Source organism: Acanthopagrus latus, chromosome 17 (assembly GCF_904848185.1).
Source record: "Acanthopagrus latus isolate v.2019 chromosome 17, fAcaLat1.1, whole genome shotgun sequence".
Classification (NCBI taxonomy): Eukaryota; Metazoa; Chordata; class Actinopteri; order Spariformes; family Sparidae; genus Acanthopagrus; species Acanthopagrus latus.
The window spans coordinates 5,114,312-5,133,909 of NC_051055.1; the positions used below are offsets into that span (position 1 = coordinate 5,114,312).

Here is a 19,598-nt window from a genome sequence, read left to right on the forward strand (position 1 = left end):
AGAATTGTAGCAAGCTAATCCTCCCAATAACGAGAAGATAACTTCTAGTTAAGCAGAACAAAAAAACACATTAAAGAATTCATTACTATTCATTCACCACTTTCTGATCAAACATTTGGTTTACAGCTTGCAGCATTCTAACAGCACTATTAAAGTACATCTGCTGCCAATCCTGAGACTTAGCCATTCATTAACCAGAGTAACTTTGTCTTCCAATGGACAAAAATAAAACAAACTACTGCATTTTAATCTGATAATAAACTTCACATCTTGATTAAAAAAAAAACTTTTCTGCTTCAAGTAAGCACTGAAATAGATGATATCTGAACAAACTCTGCTGTAAAAGTTAAGTAAGTCCCATTACTGAACATCATCATTTGCATAAGCACTTCCACATGGTCTCCTCTCCTCTGTCTCTCTCTAACTCTTCACCATCTCTTCTGTCTTTCCTTCTCATCTTGTATGTTCGTCATCCCCACTGATGTCGGCCTGACAGTCAGCTGACCCACCAGCTTTTCTGCCAAGACAGAAGGAAACGGTTCTCTCCTCAGCGGACACCAGGAAGGGAGTGGTAGTACAAAGACAAGAGCGGTGACGATGGTGAGGAGGATGGTGACGATGATAAGACTGCAAATGATGAGAGAAGGTGACAATGATAATATGATAAGGAGCGGAGGAGAAGGAGATAGCGGAGGGTTATTAGATCTCAGAGCATGAGAGGAATAGTAAAACTAAAGCCAAACTGCGCTAACCTCTCTATTATGACACCAGTGGAGTATTAGCGGCGGTGTGATACTGACTTCCAGACGCCTCGTGCTCTGCAGAACTAACGTTTCCCATCAAAGGTCTCGAAAAGGGAATCTTTCCTTTCAAAAAAATGATTGGTGACAGACAGAGAGAGGGTTTTATTGTTGCTATTTCCTGTTACTTTCAACCCCTGCACTGTTCTCTAACAAGGAGGAATCACATCCCGCAGTGGGGAAGAAAACTGCTCATGCAGACTCAGACAGAAAATGTGTGACGTGAACTGCACTTTGACAAGTCTGTGTGTGTGTCTGTGTGTGTGTGTGCGTGTGTGTGTGTAGTTGTGCTTATGATATAACAAAGTGTTGTAGCTGTCATTTGCCAGTGACAGACTGGGGGCTGGAAACTCGTTTTTAGCAGTGTGTGCATGTGTGTGAGTTTCTCAGTGTGTGTCTGGCTATCAAAGTGTCCTTGGGCATGCATTTGTGTGTGCGTGTGTGTGTGTGTGTGTGTGTGTGTGTGTGTGTGTGTGTGTGTGTGTGTGTGTGTAAATGAGAGTCAGTGGGCTGCTGTTGCTGCAGTCACAGCTCTCAGTGCAGCAGCATTATAACACATTAAACCAAGAGGCTGTTTATGGTGTAACATGCTGTGTCACACTACTCATACAGCGTTTTATGAAGGCAATAAGGTCCATTAAGAAACCTTGGACCCCTCCATGTCCTCCAGTGGTGATACTCAAGTCCAAGTCTATTTCACCATCACAGCAGAAAGCTCTATCAACTGTTTTAGTAGTTTTTTATTTACATTGATGGGTTAAGCCTTTGCAGTATGGCATACTAGCCTACTGCTCTTGTCTCTTTTTAAGTGTGCTACATGATTGAAGTTCAGAGATTTCCCTGGACTTGGAGTTGCGGCATAAATCCATCTTTCCCCGTGCAAATACGCAGGGACAAATTTAGAGTGGAAGTTGGGAATACCGAGTCAAAACTATTGACCTCACACTTGCAATGGACTTCAGCAATAGTTCCCAGAGGAAGAATCGAAATGGCTCGCTGATCCCGACTTTTCTTCTTGGGGTCTCCTGACTTTTTTTCCCCTGCCATCAGCAGGACGAAACATTTTTGTATTAATTTGTGGTATATTGTGTGTATACAACACTTGGTTCAGGCACAAAGTTCACCATAAGGATGCATCCTAAAGATTCTCTTGAGTCATCATAGGTGACAGTAATCATTTGCCCATTACTTTGGATTGACCACATAACCTACAAAACTGATGACATCATTCCAACCATTTCCTTTTTTACATGTACTCTGTTGTTTTTTTCAGCTACCCTGCAGAAGTAAATTGAGGTTTCACACGTTTCTGATTCATGATCAATGAAAGGTGTGCTGTGAGATCATTTAGCAGTAGTGTTCATGAATGGATGGCTGTTGTTTAGGGGTAGAGCCAGCATACTGATATCAGAAGGTCCCGGTCCCAGGTTCAATTCCCCTGGTCTGCAGGTCAAACTGTCCTTAGGAAAAATACTGAACCTTAAACTGCTCCCAATATGTTGGTTGGCACCTTTACTGTAAGTTGCTTTGGACAAAAGTATCTGGTAAATGTGAATTGCAGAAAGATATTTTATTACGGAGTAAACAGAAAGAGTTGGACATGTTTTTAAAGAGGTAGTCCAGGGATTTAGAATCACAATAGTGTACAATTGGGGAACTTGTATGTCACAAATGGAGATGAAAAGGGTCAAAATCATTACAAAAGATGCCCAGATATCCTATGTCATTAGTAAACTGTAGAATAATCTTTTGTCACCCCTTCAAAACATGTAAAAACTTAATTAAGATATTTAAAGGGATGAGTTGAATGAAGGGTGAGGGTTAAATCAATCACTAGTTTCCTTAAAAACAATATCAGGGTGTCAAAACTCTCTAGACATCCTTCTTGTTTGTGGGTTGTAACTGTCATCACAGCCTCTATGTGGAGTAAATGTCCAATTCACCACCAGCTGGTTACTCTGGGTAATACATCATGAGGGTCATTTTCTTAGATTTTCAGAAGCGCCGTTTAAAACTACCAAGGACATTACACAATTGTTTTCAGACTGGTTTCTGTTCTCCTCTTGATGAAATGAATAACTGTTCATGAATGAAATCCGCGGGGTGCCCCCTTTAAATAATGCTGGCCTGCAATTCCGATGTAATGTGGGTTGTTTTTTATTACTTTGTGCGTTGAGATTTTGTTACGCACTGCAGATTAGTCAAGTACTGGGATTCTGCTTCCTCCATGGTAACGGTGAAGTCTCTCTGTCAGACTGTTTATCATCCCCTTGGTCTCCATCACTCTCTGTATTTCAGTCTTTTCTCTCTCTCTCTCTGCCCTCCAGCTTGCATTCTTGATATGAGGCGAGCAGCAGCTTTGCAGGGCAGTAAGGTAATAAATGTGTTGCAGATGTGTCTGTGAGCCATGAAAGATTGGGGCATCTTTCCAACCTGCTGTCTCCCTGCCTCACTCCTCTTTCTTTTACTCCTCTCCTCTCCTCTCCTCGCTCATCCTCTTTTCTCTCCTCCCTCCATCTCTTCTCCTCTCACCTGCCCTGTCTCCCCCCTTGTTTATTCATCTCTTCTCCTCTCCTTTTCCGATCCTGTGTGCTGTCCTCTCCCCTTATTTCCTCTCTCCTCAGCCCTCTTGTCTCCTCCTCTGTCCTGTCCTTGCTGTGGCTCGACCGGGATAATTAAGCATGTCAGAGTTGTGCTGACTCTGCACAATTGGCACCCATAGTAAAGCAGAGAGAAATAGAAACAGTGACAGACCGAGGGAGAGGGAGAGAGAGAGAGAGAGAGAGAGAGAGAGAGACCTTCAGGCCGTGTCTCCTCTCTGCAGTCCAGACAGTGCATCAGTACGGCTCTGCTCTGTGCATGTGTGCATGTGTGTTTTCTGGGCAGGATGTGAATGTACTTGTGTAAGCCTCAGGGAGATTGCTGTCACGCTACATAACAGCGAAGTTACACTGTGGTTTAACCCTCTCTGTCCACTTTGTCTAAGGGCCTCCTGCTGGCCTGGCAGCACACACTGGACACTAAATGTGAAGCAGTGATGGAAGGTTGCATGTTTTACTTAAAATAGTGATGCCATACAACTGGGACTCCAGAAGAGAAATAAGCAATGATTTTGAATACAGCCCACTAATGTAAACTCGATATGTCTGTCCAATTATGGCTGTCTGTTAATACTAGACCTGTGAGATATGCTGAATGTGAAGAAAATTGGGTTAACCATAAGAAAAATTTGAGAAAACTTTGAGCAGCTTTAGAGTCAAAAATAATGGGTCTCAGGTCCTTATGTGATGATAGAGGTCAACGGAATAATAGAGCAGGATCATCTACTCTGTGTCACACAAGCAAAATCTTTAATTTGGTCTTTTTCAGAGCTTTCTCGAATCCCACTTTCATCCGTCGCTGTCTGTGCTCAGGAACACACTCTAACAACATAATGTTTGCTTCATTATGTGACTGTGTTTTTTTCTTGGTTTTCGAGGGTAAGACAAGGACTCTCTCCATGTGTTATTTTATCATTATTACCACGGAGCAAATCAAATTCCTTGTGTTCTCATTACCTCCATAGGCTGAACGTGTATTTTGTGCTTCAGGTCTCACATACCAAGGACCTCAGCCAGTCATATTCAAAGGCACCACTTTTTAATATATATTCATTTATCATGAGTACATTTTGATATACATCAGAGGTAATTAGATGTGAATAAGTTTGACATGGTGAGTTCAACCCACAGTTCTGCAGAGTTTACTCAGCACTGACGAGGCCCTGAGCTAACACATAATAAGGCTTACATGGATCTACATCCATTTAAGTACGAGATGGATGATATTTTTATCATGATGAAATCACCTGACAGCAATAATGGCGCAGACTGACCTAGCCCTCTTCCCATTTCCTCCGTGCACTCTTGTCCATAACAGACTTATCAGCGCATTACACAGATGAGGAAGAAAATTTGAAAATGTTGCCTCTGTGTGTTTTGCAGCTTAAGGTGCCGAGAGAGCACCAGGTTAATATTCGCTGGTTAGCGTCGACAGTGAGAAACCTCATAAGCATGTCCTCAGGTTGCCTGTTCACTGTTAGCTGTAACGCTCTGCCCATGCATACGCCCACACACATGAATAAGGTACAGGCACACACACTCACACATGAGCACACTGCACAGACAAGCACACATGAAATACAATCACCCACGCAAATGCACACACAAGAAAAAAAAAAAAAAACCCGTGCACACGCATGCTTGCACACACGCCCACATGCTACCTAGCCAACCTAGCGGAGGATCGTAGCAGGCAGGCAGCGCTGACAGGCTGAGCCAAAATAGCGTCTCAAACTCAGTCACCTCAGCCATCATATCAACAACTGAATCAGAACAGATAGGCAGGCCGGCTGGCTTGCTGTTCAGCTAAACAAATCAAAGCTGGTTAAATGAACGTGCAATGAAAAAGATGTGTCCTTGCTGCACCAAGGCAGCACTTTGTGCAAGATGAAAAGGTTTAGAAATGGCTGTAAATCATTTTCAGATGCTGTTGTCTGTCATCACCCAGTTTGTTCTATCAGGCTGATGCATTAAGGATGAGGAGAGACAGGAGAAAAGGCTTGAATCTAGGGTAATGTAATCAGAGGGAATCAGATCAGTGACCAAGTTGGTTTTCACACAGAAGGAATTTACTTTTGCGTTTAAACATACTGCACTAAGGAGAAAAATATATAGAAATATGAAGAGCTAGTTGTGCAAGTCTTGAAGCATAATAAAAAATGTACTGAATGACCTGTGCAGGCGTGAACAGTCTAAGGAAAGGTGTTATTGAGATGCATTATCGGACTATAGGAACAAGTGATTTTGGAGCATGATCAAAACTAGAGACAACTTTTCTCAACCTGCACTACATCGATTTTTAATAATTCATTCCATATCAGTGTCAGTTTTGGCCTGAGATTTTTCCTCATAGGACGGCATGGCCATAGCCTGGTATGAGCTCACTGGATTTCGGTAATATTTTACTTAAGAAAATAGGCCTGTATTTATTTCATTTTTTTGTAAAATTAGAATTTAAAAAAATATATCTCATATAACTGTATGATCAGGGGTTGTCTGTGTGATACCTCCTTCTACTAATTCTATTAGTTTATAATGTAACTCCAAAAGAGCCTATTGGCAGCTGGTCCCAGGTCTGCTGGTGCTCTCTTATTCCACAACAGCCATGCCACCACATGACTTTTCAAAACACTAATATTTCATATTTACAAATGAAGTAACAGTGGAGTAGGCTGCAGCTGTTAAGTCATCAGAGAACCTTGCAGACGTGTACATTCTGTTTAGAAGTTTAATATATACACACCGGACATGCTTCAAAACTACTTTGAGGAGGAGGAGGAGCCAGTTGCGCTGCACAGCCAAGATCAAAACGTGGCCGATGGTATGCCAAAAAACTTGTTACATCACAAGCATCCCACATGTCATTCCTGTCTATATGCAAACATCCACAATATAATATACAACAGAGAGTCATACATTCCTTTATTTACACCGATGTGTTAAGATGGCAAGATGTTCAAGATGCAAGCTTCAAGAAAAAACAGCTGCCTTGTGAGGTATGTATAGCCTACTTACCTGCTTGGGGACTGGTTAATTCTGTGATTAGCATGGTAAGCATGTGAAACATTTTATTTTAAAATCCTTACGTTTGTACAGTTGTGGTGTCCGTATTATTGAACTAGGAATTACTGAAATCCACATGTTCAGACATAGACTTGACACTAAATCAGCTGATGCAGAAACCCCTTAACCGTGACTGCCTCTTTGCTTGTAATTGTTAATTTCTTATAACAAGGTGAACGTGAGATCGCATTATTACAAAATGATTTGTTGGTCATGAAGTTGTGCACTTGCTCTCCCATTTACTTCTGTTTCACTATTGCTCTCACACCTCATTTATACCTGACACATTATCCAGATAAAGAAAAATGCATGTTAATGCATGGTGAATATGCATTGTGAATCGGATCTGCCTGATCACATCTGGAGGCGGGCTGGCTTGCACTGTGTTTGGATCTTAGGTGTGTGAAAACGCAATCCGTACACCCGACTCACATCTGTTTCCATCACTGGTACAGGTCGTTGCTCTTATTCAGAGAGTGAGCAAGTAAGAGCCAAAAGTTGAGTTAGTCAGTTTTATGAAAATGTAAGCGCTGCAGGTGGAAAATGAATGACATATAATAAGATTTAACTGTGTGCAATTTATCTGCGCAGCTGATCTGCTGTTAACAAAGCCTGTATTTATCTTGCTACAGTGTCGCCTACAAGTACAGTATTTCTATATGAAGAAAAGGATTAACTGGACCTGATTTGCAGCAGCCTCAAACTCCTCATGGAGGACAGAGATCTGATCTCACTGAGTATTATGACAAAGCATTAAAATACCAGGAGTAAATGCAAAAGGCAAGATTGGATAATTAGTTATCCATATAATGTATCCAGATTCGAGCTGCACGATATATCGTGTGCGCAATAGTCACATGGCAGGAGAAGACTCGGTGCCAAAAAGAAAAATCATTTATCTGGAATTATTTCGGCTACAGGAAGGATGATATTAACCAAACACGTGTTCTGTGTCAACAGTGCCTTGCATCTGCTGCCAAAATAAGAGGTAACACAACTAATTTGTTTGACCATTTACGTCGGTACCACACAGCTCAGTACGACAAAAACAGGTAAGATCAGTGCAGGTTAACTGTCCACAAGATAGCAGCAGTGCAGCATAACATAAAGTGCTATTCAGGTCATCTGATGAAAATTCCTGTATTTTTTTCATATCGCAATATAAATCGCAGGGTTAAAAAAAAATTGCAATATCAGTTTTTTCCAATATCGCGCAGCCCTAATCAAGATACTGGGTTTGGGCTGCACGATATTGGATGTTAGTAGCGACTCTAACGTCTGGCCGGAGTGGCTACAAAATGGGATGAAACTAAAAAGATGTGAGTGTGGTCTGCCAGTAAGTACCCACATTGTTAAGGTTATCAAGAGCCTTGTGCAGTTCTTCCTGCCGAAGTCTAACTTCTTGAATATGTAGTAAACCGCTACCAAATCCTGATAAATGAAAAGAACAATACCGTGGGTATGTGTGAAGATCAAAATCAATAACTCACAAAAATGAAATATAACCTCAGTTAACTAAGCACTAGTTGCTTCAGTTTCTATACTTTCTGTGAGGTAGAAAAGCTGGAACTGAACTTATTATTACTCATATGTTTACATAGTGGAAGTGTGTCACGGTGTTACACAGCAAAAGAAAACATGCAGTGTGAGTGAGAAGGCTGAGTGCAGCTGGATGGAGGTTTGCTGCTATCTGAGACATCAGAGGAATGTAGGGAGTGGAGATCGAAGCATTAATGTGAGGGCTGCTACATAATGACAGCAGCCTTAATACAGCTATTGACTGCACGGAGGCTGCAACACACACATTCACTCGCACGCACGCAGGCAAACAGTCACAGATATAAACACCTACATAAACACGCCTACACGCACACAAACTCCTACCCACGCGTGCATTCACACTTGTAGATCGTAGACACGTACACAAATAGGCATGGTAACGGGTGAACACACACACACACACACACACACACACACACACACACATACAGATGATGATGATGTGCCTATTTAGGTAAGTGTAAACGTGGGCTGGGTGGATGTCTGACTGACTGGTAAATAAGCCGGATGGGAAGTAAATAAGGGAGACAACATCAGACAGCAGGCAGTCATGCGCAGAGAGACAAGGTAAACACACACACATACGCACGCACATGCATGCACGCACAAGCTGCTCGGGCAAGAGTGCATGGCAGCACATTCACACACACTTTTGCTCCAAAAAAACCTGAGACGTCAACAGACATTTCCAATACGAAGAAACACAAGCAGGATACAGAAGAAATCAGGCGGGGATGATGACATACGGTGACTGTCTGATTCAGTGTGTTTCTGCCACAGACACCAACACGCACACTCTGTCTCACGCCCTGTAATTATAATGAATTAATATGAATGCACATGTGCACACATTCACAGACACATGCGTACAATTATCATGTAGTTAATCTTGTAATTATAGCGGGCCGAAACATAAATACGCTCATACATGGACCAGCACGCATGTGCCCACACTCTCCCACATTCTTGGATACATGCAAACATGTGCAATTATCTTGTCATACGTCTTGCAATTATATCAAACTAAAATGGATACTTGTCTGCACAACTCCTGCACACACACACACACACACACACACACACACACACACACACACACACACACACACACACACACACACACACACACACAGGTCCTGACCACTAGCCACAGTGGAGATCTGCATTTCTTTTTCTAATTTAATTGAGCTCCATTTGAACATATAGCCAACAGGTCAGGTCAGTTTATGTAGTCATTAAAATGTGTTTGTCTCCTGCTTTAAAGAGCAAGGCAGAGGTAAGCCTAGTCATCAGGAGTCAGGTTGGGACTGCTATTCAGCATCATCCAGCAATGAAACAAATGACTGCAAGAGCTTGTTAATGATGTATAGGTCAGATATATCATATATGAGGAGAGTATTGATACATGTCATTGTGTGTGTGTCCCTTGTGTGTGTGTTACCAGCATTACATGAAAGTAAAGGACAACACTTTTTATACGTTTTTGTGGTTGACGCATTGTTTTTTAGTTTGCTGCAAACAAACTTAATTTGACCACCAAGTACAAGTATTTTCTGTTTGAATAAAGGAGAAAACAATTCAAACCTAATCATCTTATCACTTGATTGTGAAACAGAAATCATAGTGGTTAGTAGTAACACTTTCACTACATGCTTTGGTAATTATTCCCACATCCCTTGAATGCAGCATAAAACATAGCCGTGACAAAGGGGAAGGGAGAGTTTGGGGCAGTCGTCTTTACCAAAAAGGAAAAATAAAACAAAGAGAAACATAAAAGTGAAGATTTTACTCTTAACTGGGGCTCGTCTGTGATGTCAAAACATTATGCTCTGCTCTGAACACTTTTCCATGTTGTTTGTACCCCAAATGAGGTCCTCTACTTGCTCAATAGATAGTTTCCCCACAAAATTCCTCAGAGGTATCGACTGATGCAGATTCCACCATTGCATCCAAACAGCCCTCTGACCAGTGGTATGCTAGTATTTTGTACTGTTACACAAACAGCTTTCAGAGGACACATCCTCCTCACCAAAACTAGCCCAGATAGCAAAATTGTTGAGGCCTAGATCTGGCCTGTATCAGCTAAGTTCATCTGACCCACATTTTGAGGTCTCCCAGATAGCAAGACACCCTCACCTGGCTAACATATCACATGCTGCCCCAAGCAGGCCAAAGCATGGCAGTTCAAAGCATGATTCTGCTATCTGGCAGCCCTTGAAAGTTGCATTGGTATTTGTATGTTGTGTTTAGATGTTGATTTCATTAAAAGCATTAAAGTCCAAAACCTAAAGCCTCTTCATTTGGTACCATAAACGACAAGAAGAAGAAACATGAGATTCAGGAGGCTGGAAACAGCAGATGTTTGCAATTTTAGCTTGAAAAGTGACTTAAAAAAAAGTCAGTACTCCTGAAAACTGAGCGTTCATCATGTACTGTCTTAGATGTTCCTTTAAACACTGAAGCACTCTGCAGATGTTCTTTACCGCTGCATCAAAAGATGCTACAAAATCCACCATTCCTCTGAAAACACCTATTTTCTGAGCGTACATTTTCATCATGGCCACCCAGGGCCAGCTCACACACAGAGCCAGCCCTAGGCGAATTATACATGTGTGTGTTTCCCATTCTATCTGACTTCTTATTAGACTTATTATCGACTGGATTTATCCTAAGACCAACCATGGTTTTTATCTAATATTTATTAGGGAAAAAAAATACTTTTAAGAATTAGGAATTCATTTCAACTTTGCCCAGCGTACACCTTTAAAGGTCAATCTTAAAAATCAATCTTCCATTCACGCTCACCAAGCATGAAGTATGTATTATTTCACCAATGCAGCAGACAAGTAAAGAGGCTGACAGACAGACATCCACAGGGTCTGAGGCCTCCAGCCCAGGCACCGGGCGGAGCAGGAGGTTCTCATCTAATAACCCCGAGCTGTCAGTCACTTAATAGATGTGCGAGTGCACCACATTAGTACAGCTCAATATGGATTGACTGTGGTGAGAGACCACACTGCGCGAGACGGAGCAGAGTAGGTAGGAGGCGAGGATGACAGAGTGAGATAAATGGAGATGGACAGAAAAAGGTGACCACCGACAGGAGAGGCAGAGTGAGAAAATGTGTCAATCGCAGACAGAGAGAAGACAGAGGGATGGGAAAGAGGACGATAGAGTGACTCTGCAGTATTGGCTCTCTGTCAATTGACTGCCTCAAATAGGGTGTCAGAAAATGTAGGTGAAGAGAGATGACACTGGTCGGATTTAGAGGGACACTAACTTTTCCAAAATTTACATGGTACCACTACTGTATTGATAACCCTTTTTTGAGTCCCTTCTTCCATGATTTCTTTGGTCTGAAAAAGGACACACACCCCCGTCATCATCAGTGAGGACCTGGCCTGACCTGGACCCACCCACACTGACATCATTACCTGCAAGCTCACCATAAGGTTCTACAGAGGTTGGCAAAACAGCTCAGTACAACATGGAGCTGTAACTGATGTAGGACCTCTACAACCAGCGTTGCAGGATTAAGGCCGACAGGATCATCAGAGACCTCAATCACTCCAGCAAAAAACGCTGTTTCCACAAAACAGTGTTTGCACAACAGATGCTAATCTTAAAGGCACACGCAGTTATTAGTGCGGCTTCGGGGCTGATCACCTTCACTTTCCCAGAAGGTGGTCAACAGCAGACACGACTTTTCTTGATATTGAAGAGCTGCAGCACTTATTTGCTGACACACTGTAACCTATACTGTGTTATACTGACAGTGTGGCAACTTGCTGATAACTTTTCTCTTCTCCGTTTGCAGTGACCGTCACTTTTCTGCATTTATTCAAACACACACTTGCTACCCAAAACACATAATACACTGAGCTACCCTGCTCTTATAACAAGAAGAAGAACACAGTGGAGGACACTGAATGTTTTGTGCCTGATGGTTCTGCTGCCAAGAACAAGAGAGTTTGGGAAGTCCTACATCAGAAAACCGAACGTGCACAGTAATGGAGTGTTTCCCAAGCGCTCCATGTCATCGCTTCTATTTTATCATTAAAACACTAGGACATCCTTCAAGCGGTGTTGGAATCTCGCGGGAGTCAGAGGCCGAGTGCGTCTGCTGATACCAACGAAGCTATTGTGGAGCCATAACTAAACAAGGAGTTGAGATTGCCAGCTTGAAGAAATCTCTGGGAAACAGCCTTGACTTAATCGAACTCTGTTTGTCCTCGCTTCAAAAAACCATGAAACGCATTAACTATATAGACAAGGACCTGTCCACCTCTGATAACCGTATCACAATACTGGAAGCTACATGCAACAAGCTGCAGGTGGGTAATGGTCTCCTCAGAGCCAAAGTGAACGACTTGGAGGGCCACTCCATCACAGCAGCAGGTTAACTGAAGCAGGTGCTAAGTGCTTTCTGTGCTTCCTAGCCATGCTACTTGTCCACTACAATAACACAACTAAGACACATGATTAACCAGCTGATGCTGAAAGGTTTGCCAACTCCTTAGACTTAGCGGATAAATCTTAGCTCTTGGTACATATCGTCGTTATGGCTTTGCCATCTCTTTAGATCGCTACATAATTAATGTTCAGATCTGGCAGTTTACCACTCACATCTATACTGATTGAGTGTTAGTGGTTTCAAATCGCCATTGCACAGGGAAGTGAGCACTCAACCTTTTGTACTTATTTTGGAGGGCTTTGTATCCACTTGGACTATTGACATAAAACATCCACGGATATGTTTCAAGTACAAACGACCCTTGTATGGGGATAAATGCCACCCTCATGGCTTCTCTCATTTCATTTCATGCACTTCTTAAGCTCTGGATCTCTACATTGATAATCATGTTGCTTCTTTGCGCAGCTTCAGGCTGGGTTCAATCGTCCTTCCAGTAAATCTTTTTTGTTGTTTGCAAATCAAAAATTTTGTTGAGGAATTTTGTCCTTGCCTTGATACAGTGATTGATACCATGATAGTTTGACCCGAGCTCCCACCTCCAAACACCTGATCTCCCAGATTGTTAACCTCTTTTCCATGGCAACCCCCTCTCTCTCCAGATTAAAGCGGTGGTGTCGTATATAGCAAACAATTGGCTCCAGACCGTCTCTCAGTGATATTGGGCCGTTCTTATGACTGACTAATTCTCTCCTCTGCTTTACAACAAGCTCATGTTTGGTGTGGTCATTGCAAAACGGGTCATTTTAAGAGAATGGATGGCAAGCTCCCCTCCCGGCTTCAAAAAATGGCTGAATGACATGGTTTCTTGTCTACATCTAGAGGAAATATGACATACGGTGTCTCGCTCCCACACCGAGCTTAAGAAGATCTGGGGTCCTTCCGTTGAACATGTCAGGAGGGAATACACACTCACCTACATGCATCCATGGATAACTCTGGTGAACAGATCGCAAGTTAAAGCAAAACTCTCGCCAAAATGCAACCTGGGCTTTTAAACACTATTATACAGTCGAGTTTTCTGTGATCATCTATGCATATGTGTTGTCGTTACAGCTGGTTGTGACGGTTAATGCTGGGATTTGTTTCCTCCACAGTTCCTTTAAATGTTAAATATTTGATAAATGTTTACATTTTAAGGTGAACACCCCGTTTTGAGACTGTTTTCCCATTTGGTTATTGGTCCCCCATTCCAGGGTGTTGCCTTGATTCCAGGGTGGTGCCCTTCGATAACAGGGTAACCAAACCTGTCCCATCAATGCAATATCCTTAAGAGCACAGCTGAGAAATAAGAATTTCATTGCAAATGACTGTTACCGTAGCTGTTTTGCATACAACAATAAAGAACTTGAACATGAAATGGTGAGATGAAGATATGAATAAGATTATTGTGAAAATAACCAGGGAAAGAGAAGGGAGGGAGAAAGTAGTGTTGTTTTGCAAACAGAAAGTGTGCGTCTGGAATTTACAGAAGGACGGACGAATGAATCAATTATGACTAGGTGCAGGGATGAAGCCAAGACGGGAAAAACAGTACTGTAAGGGAGAAAACTGTGAAAGAGTGTGATGGGAGTGCACAGTTATTTTCTAGTGCCGGTAACACTCTCACAAGGATACAGACAGATACACAGACCCGGCCGGGATGAGTAGTAGGCTAAAAGTCTGTGTGTTTATGTGGTTGTGTGTTTTACCTGATATGAACCCCCTGCAGTAAACAAGACCTTACATTAACCTTGCAGCTATTGGCCACTGGTGTCTACCTTTATCTGAATGTCGGCATGTTTGTTTACTAGCACTCGATGACTTCATTCCCCTCTTCAGCCCAGCAGGGCTTTGGTTGGAGCCTGACCAGAACCAACCTGGGCACGCATACTCCCAGACATACATGCACAGCCCATGAATGATGCGATGCTTGTGCTTTGAGAACAGCAAGAAGGCCCTGGTCTGCAGTGATTTCTTCATATCTGCAGTCATTGACCATGCTAACAGTAACAGCAGGATGCCTACGTGTGTGTGTGTGTGTGTGTGTGTGTGTGTGTGTGTGTGTGAAGATTTCAAGTACATTAATCAAATTCTTAACCATGCAGCACACACACTGCTCGCCAGCGACACAAGGCTCTGTGTTTACATAAATGAACTCCTAGGAAACAACAGTGAGCAGATAAGTTATAAGTCGGTCTGCCAGCGTGGTTTCCTACAAACTCACAGAGTGAGATGTCTGCTCCAGAGATCGGTGACAGGACCTTTGTTCTGATCGCCCTCAGAGTAAAGGTCTTGTCAACTGCTCCACACTCTTGGCTGTTGAGCGAGTGAGCGAGTTTCGGCTGCAAGTCAAACAGCTTTGACAGATCAGCGGTGAGTGGAGGAGGCACATTCCTATATGTGCCATGGTTAACAATGCCAAAGGAAACATCACAGCAGGATCCCAAACTCTCAGCAATCAAAGAGAAAATGGCAGAATGTGAAAATCGCTGCAGCAGTTTGATAATCCAGGCTGGGAGGTGGCATTAGAGAATGCTAATGGAAATGTTATCAGTCACCTTCACGGGCGTACATCTGCTTAAATCTGTCTGAAGTAGCTCTTTGTTCACATGAAGGAAAACATACAGAGGACGACTTCACTGTACCGCTTTTTGCTTCCTTAGTGAACTTGTTGAAGCTGGATACATTTTTGCACTTAGTGGTATCTATCTGTACAAATAGTCTTGGTCTGATGTGTTCATACTTTGAGATGTGTGTGTGTCTAAGATTCCTGCCTCCACAACCCATACAGTGGGGTAAAAAGAACACCCTGTCATAAGATTTCATGTGGACAGTCGTATTTTTCTTTTGTTGCATTTTAATGACAGACAAGCAACACATGAAGAAAACATGGGACAACAAACATTTTTTGACAGCCATTCAAATGGAAAGTGCTAATATTGTGGTCTGTGGATTATCCTGAATATGACATTGATTCTGAAAAGACCTACTCCTCTGATTTAGCGACGCTGCCAGACTCACAAAGGCCAGTTTTTTTACACAAAGGATCAACACTGATGCAGTACAACCAGAGACATGTTTTCCTTTCCCTTTTTCCACACATCCTCATTGTCAAAATCCGGCTCCAAATCGACCCACAATGTAACTCAAACACAGACAGCTGGATCAAAGATTCTCATGTGTGATGCTGGTGAGGCCTGAAGCATTTAGCCTGCAGCAGAGATGAAGAGCAAGCTACGGAGGTCTGGTAAGCTCACTGCTTTCTAACGCCACACATCCAGATTTTTTAAATATTTTTTTGATGCTCAACTTGTAGTCTGGTGCCCCAATCAGTGCTGACTCTGACTGACAAAGTGACATCACTTGAGTATATTTATCAGACTTCCCACAGCACTTTCACACTAAAAGGCGTCTCCATGCAGTAGCACTTCCCGTTACCTTAATAGCAATGGTGAAATTACCCTTTAAAGCAACTTCCCGTGACTTATTTTTGTTGATTCCAACAAAAACTGAATGAGCAGCAACACCTCCTTTAATAAAGAACGTGATCTGGCTAGCAGGTGTATTTGTTTTTTGTAGGCCAGTGAAAGACGGAGGAAAATCACATTTAACACCGCAGTACTTTTATTTTGAAACACAGCTCTTTTAAAGATGCGTAGTGATGAGTCGTATCTTCTTATCGAACCAGCTGCCCGGTATTAAGCACCTTTGAGTATTCAGAAATGGACTATACAAGTACAATGTATTATTATTATTATTATTATTATTATTAAGAATAACTTTACAAATAAAAGATTCAATTTGATTAAAATTTCATTTGGCTGTAACCTAACCTGTAACAGTTGATATATCAAACCTGGATGAATAAAACCAAAACTATTTCCATGGCTACATCGTACTACAAGAAAATGAAAAAAACTTTTTTTTTGTCAGCTAGTTGAACCAACCTTTAAAGGCCCTGTACAGCCATGGCATCCTCCACTGGTGACTTTAATCATTTTTGGCTAATGAGAACTCCTATCAGGACTGTGTACAGACTGCGTTTCTCCCTCACTCTCCTGCTGTTATAGAGCCACTTTAACATCCCCATCAGCACATGGGGTCTGTACAACATTTCAGTTCATTTTTGTCCATTTAGTTTTTAAACTACCTCTTGAAACAAAATGATTTAAACGAAAATACACAGATTTCATCTCATGATTTGACTGAAGCTGGTCAGCATGTCACAAGTCTGAACCTGTTGATTCACTATTCACCAGTCCTGTGGGATATTTAGTCTGAGCAATAGTTCAGCTGAAAGAAGGTAAGTCAATCCCCAGGGGAAGAGGAGGGCCTCCATATGCCTGCATACAACTTCAATTACAACAATAATAATTAGAGTGAGTGATTATGTTTTAATGAGAAACGGTTAAGCTAATACTGTGGTGCTTAATATTTCCACTAAACTTGTTTTTTTTCCTCTCTACAGTGCTGTGAACTGTTCACCTTAAGTGTCTGATTCCCTCATAAATATCCACACACAGAGAAATTGTAACCTCACATGTAGTCTACAATCTGTTTGTGTATAGACACATCTATAGATGGATGTCGGGCAGGCACCCACCATTCAGAAGGTTGGTGGTTCAACTCCAGGGCTGTAGTCTACATGCCAGAGTATCCCTGAGGAAGAGGCACCTTGCATTTGGCAGCCTCTGTCACCAGTGTATGGATGTGTTTGTGAACGCTGACTTGAGTTATAAAGTTCTTTAAAAAGTGGTTGCTAACACTAGAAAGGTGCTGTTTAAGTACAGCCCATTTACCATTTGATTTTACATTTTTGACAAAACAGCTGGAGAGATGCAAGCTGTGACTGCACTGCATTCTGCGGTATTTGTTATGATTTAGAATGACTTAGGACCAAAATGTGGTCATTGAGAAAGGGGAAATGTATTGAATTGCTCAGGAGATGAGGTGATTTAGGCTCAGGTGACAGGCAAGGCTGGCGGTGCAGCTGGGGCTCATGGTACTGGGCAGTGGAGGCTGAGGTTGAGGCACTGGAGAGTGGAGATGCAGAGGCTGTGGTGCCCTACCAGACTTGTAGGGGAACTCACAGTAAAAGTCTTGTGGAAGACCTGGATCCAGAATGAGAATCCTAGAAATTCATGAGCGCTCCTCTGGATCATACCCCTACTAGCTGACAAGGTACTGAAATCCACGGCCCTAACTTTCCACAGTAATGAGTGATGTGATTTTCCGAACCTCCCGACAACAGCGGAGATGGGCCTGGATGGATGGGACAGCCACTTCCTCCTCCAAAGCAGATAAAATCAGGACGTTGAAAGCCATTAGAATGAGGACATACCTATAGCCGAACTGGATAAGGAGTTGTGGGCATATTCGATCCAGGGGAGGTGGGAGCTCCACGAGGTGGGATGCCTAGCAGTGACACAATGAAGGACTGGGGTTGATAACCAGAAGTCAAGCTGAAGACTTCACCTAAAGCCTTGCAGAATGCCTGCCACACTTGTGATGCAAACTGTGGACCCTGGTTCTAGCCATAGGGATGCCATGCAGTCTCAAGGGCAGAGGGCAAATTAGGCAATGGGACAAACTGAACTGATTTGAAGAAACGACCGAGAATAGTAAGAGAGGATGAGGGATGAGCGGTGGCAAAGTGCACTGTGATGTGTGACCAGAGGCGACTGGGATTGGCAGCAGGTGCAGCAGACCAGCAGGAGGGCAATGAGAGGGTTTCAAGTTTTTCATTGCGGGATCCTGGGCAGTAAGAGAGGGTGGAGTTGAAGCGACTTAGGAACAGGGACCAGCAGGCTTGAGTTCAGGCATTTAGCTAAGCACATGTAGGATTTTGTTGTCAAGTACTTATGAACCCTTCGGCCACTGTCTCCATTCCTGTAGAGCTAGAACCATGACCAGCAACTTCCGATTGCCCATGTCATATCTGCATATTTGCAGTGGAGTGGCATCTGGAGATTAAGGCACAGGTATGATTTAGAGTGTCGGGGTTGCGTTTAGAGATGAGAGCACCCACACCGGAGTCTGAGGCATCTATCTACCACAGACTGTCGAGATGGGTCAAGATGCATGAGCACCAGTGAATAAACCCTTCAACTTGAGAAAGTCTGCCTTGGAATCAGATCTCCAAATAAAAGGAGAACAGGTGAAGGTTAGACAGGTAAAATCTTGCTGTAATCTTGGATGAATCTTTGTAGCATTGTAGCTGTTTGAGGGAGGTTGGAGTCGACCACTCAGCCACAGCCTAAATCTTGGCGAGGACTGGTTTTAGTTTTCTTTGAGTGACCACATAACCTAGGACACTGACAGCAAAGCATGGAACTCACATTTATCAGGCTTCACAAACAGCTTGTTCTCTAGGAGTCTGCCTGCACACTTAAAAAGAACAGAGTCATCGTTACTGTTATTAGTAACACTTGTGCCTTTCCTCTGTTGACAAGTCTGAATGTCAGCTGTGAAAAAAGGACAAAATCTACTCCCTCATTCTCTCATTCAAAACTTACTAACCCAGGAAACACCAGTGTCGTTGAATCTGAGAGTCGCACTCCAGCAAGGTTCTGCTCAAGGACCAGAGCTGGCAGTCGACATGGTACTTTTATTTCTATTAACGTTAGTATACTTTGATGCCAGTGACAAGGACTAACAGTATTTCTACTCTGTAGTATTGTTACTCTTGCTGAAAGAAGAGATCTGAGTACTTTCACCACCAATTTACTGAATGTATACCTTAATGTTTTTCTTGTGCTTCTGTTCTGTTGGTTAATAATGGAAAATTTAAAAAAGTATAGCAGTGATTAGTTACGCGTGCCTCATGCGGTAACAAGAGGAAATGCATTATTTAGTAGGATTTCTGACACAGCTATACTTTGGCTTACATTAGTATTATTTAGCAAAAGCTGACTACAGTTGTTTATGTTGACGTCTCATGTAGCTCCTCCATATACCTCCTTCTTTGAATGGGCTATAAGTAGACCATTACAAGGTTTAGTAAGCGATTCTGGAGTAAGATGGTCGATTGTTGATTGTTGATTGGTTGTTGCTGGCAAATACCAACTTAACAATCAATCACTGACAATGAGAAATGTCCCGAACACAGCAGAATAATAAGGA

At 42.5% G+C, this 19,598-nt stretch overlaps 1 protein-coding gene across 3 annotated transcripts in view; it reads right to left on the reverse strand.

Moving 5' to 3' along the window:
* The window catches only part of LOC119006125 (low-density lipoprotein receptor class A domain-containing protein 4-like), a 227,078-nt gene that overhangs the window by 124,611 nt on the left and 82,869 nt on the right, over positions 1–19,598 (reverse strand). The window lies entirely within an intron of this gene.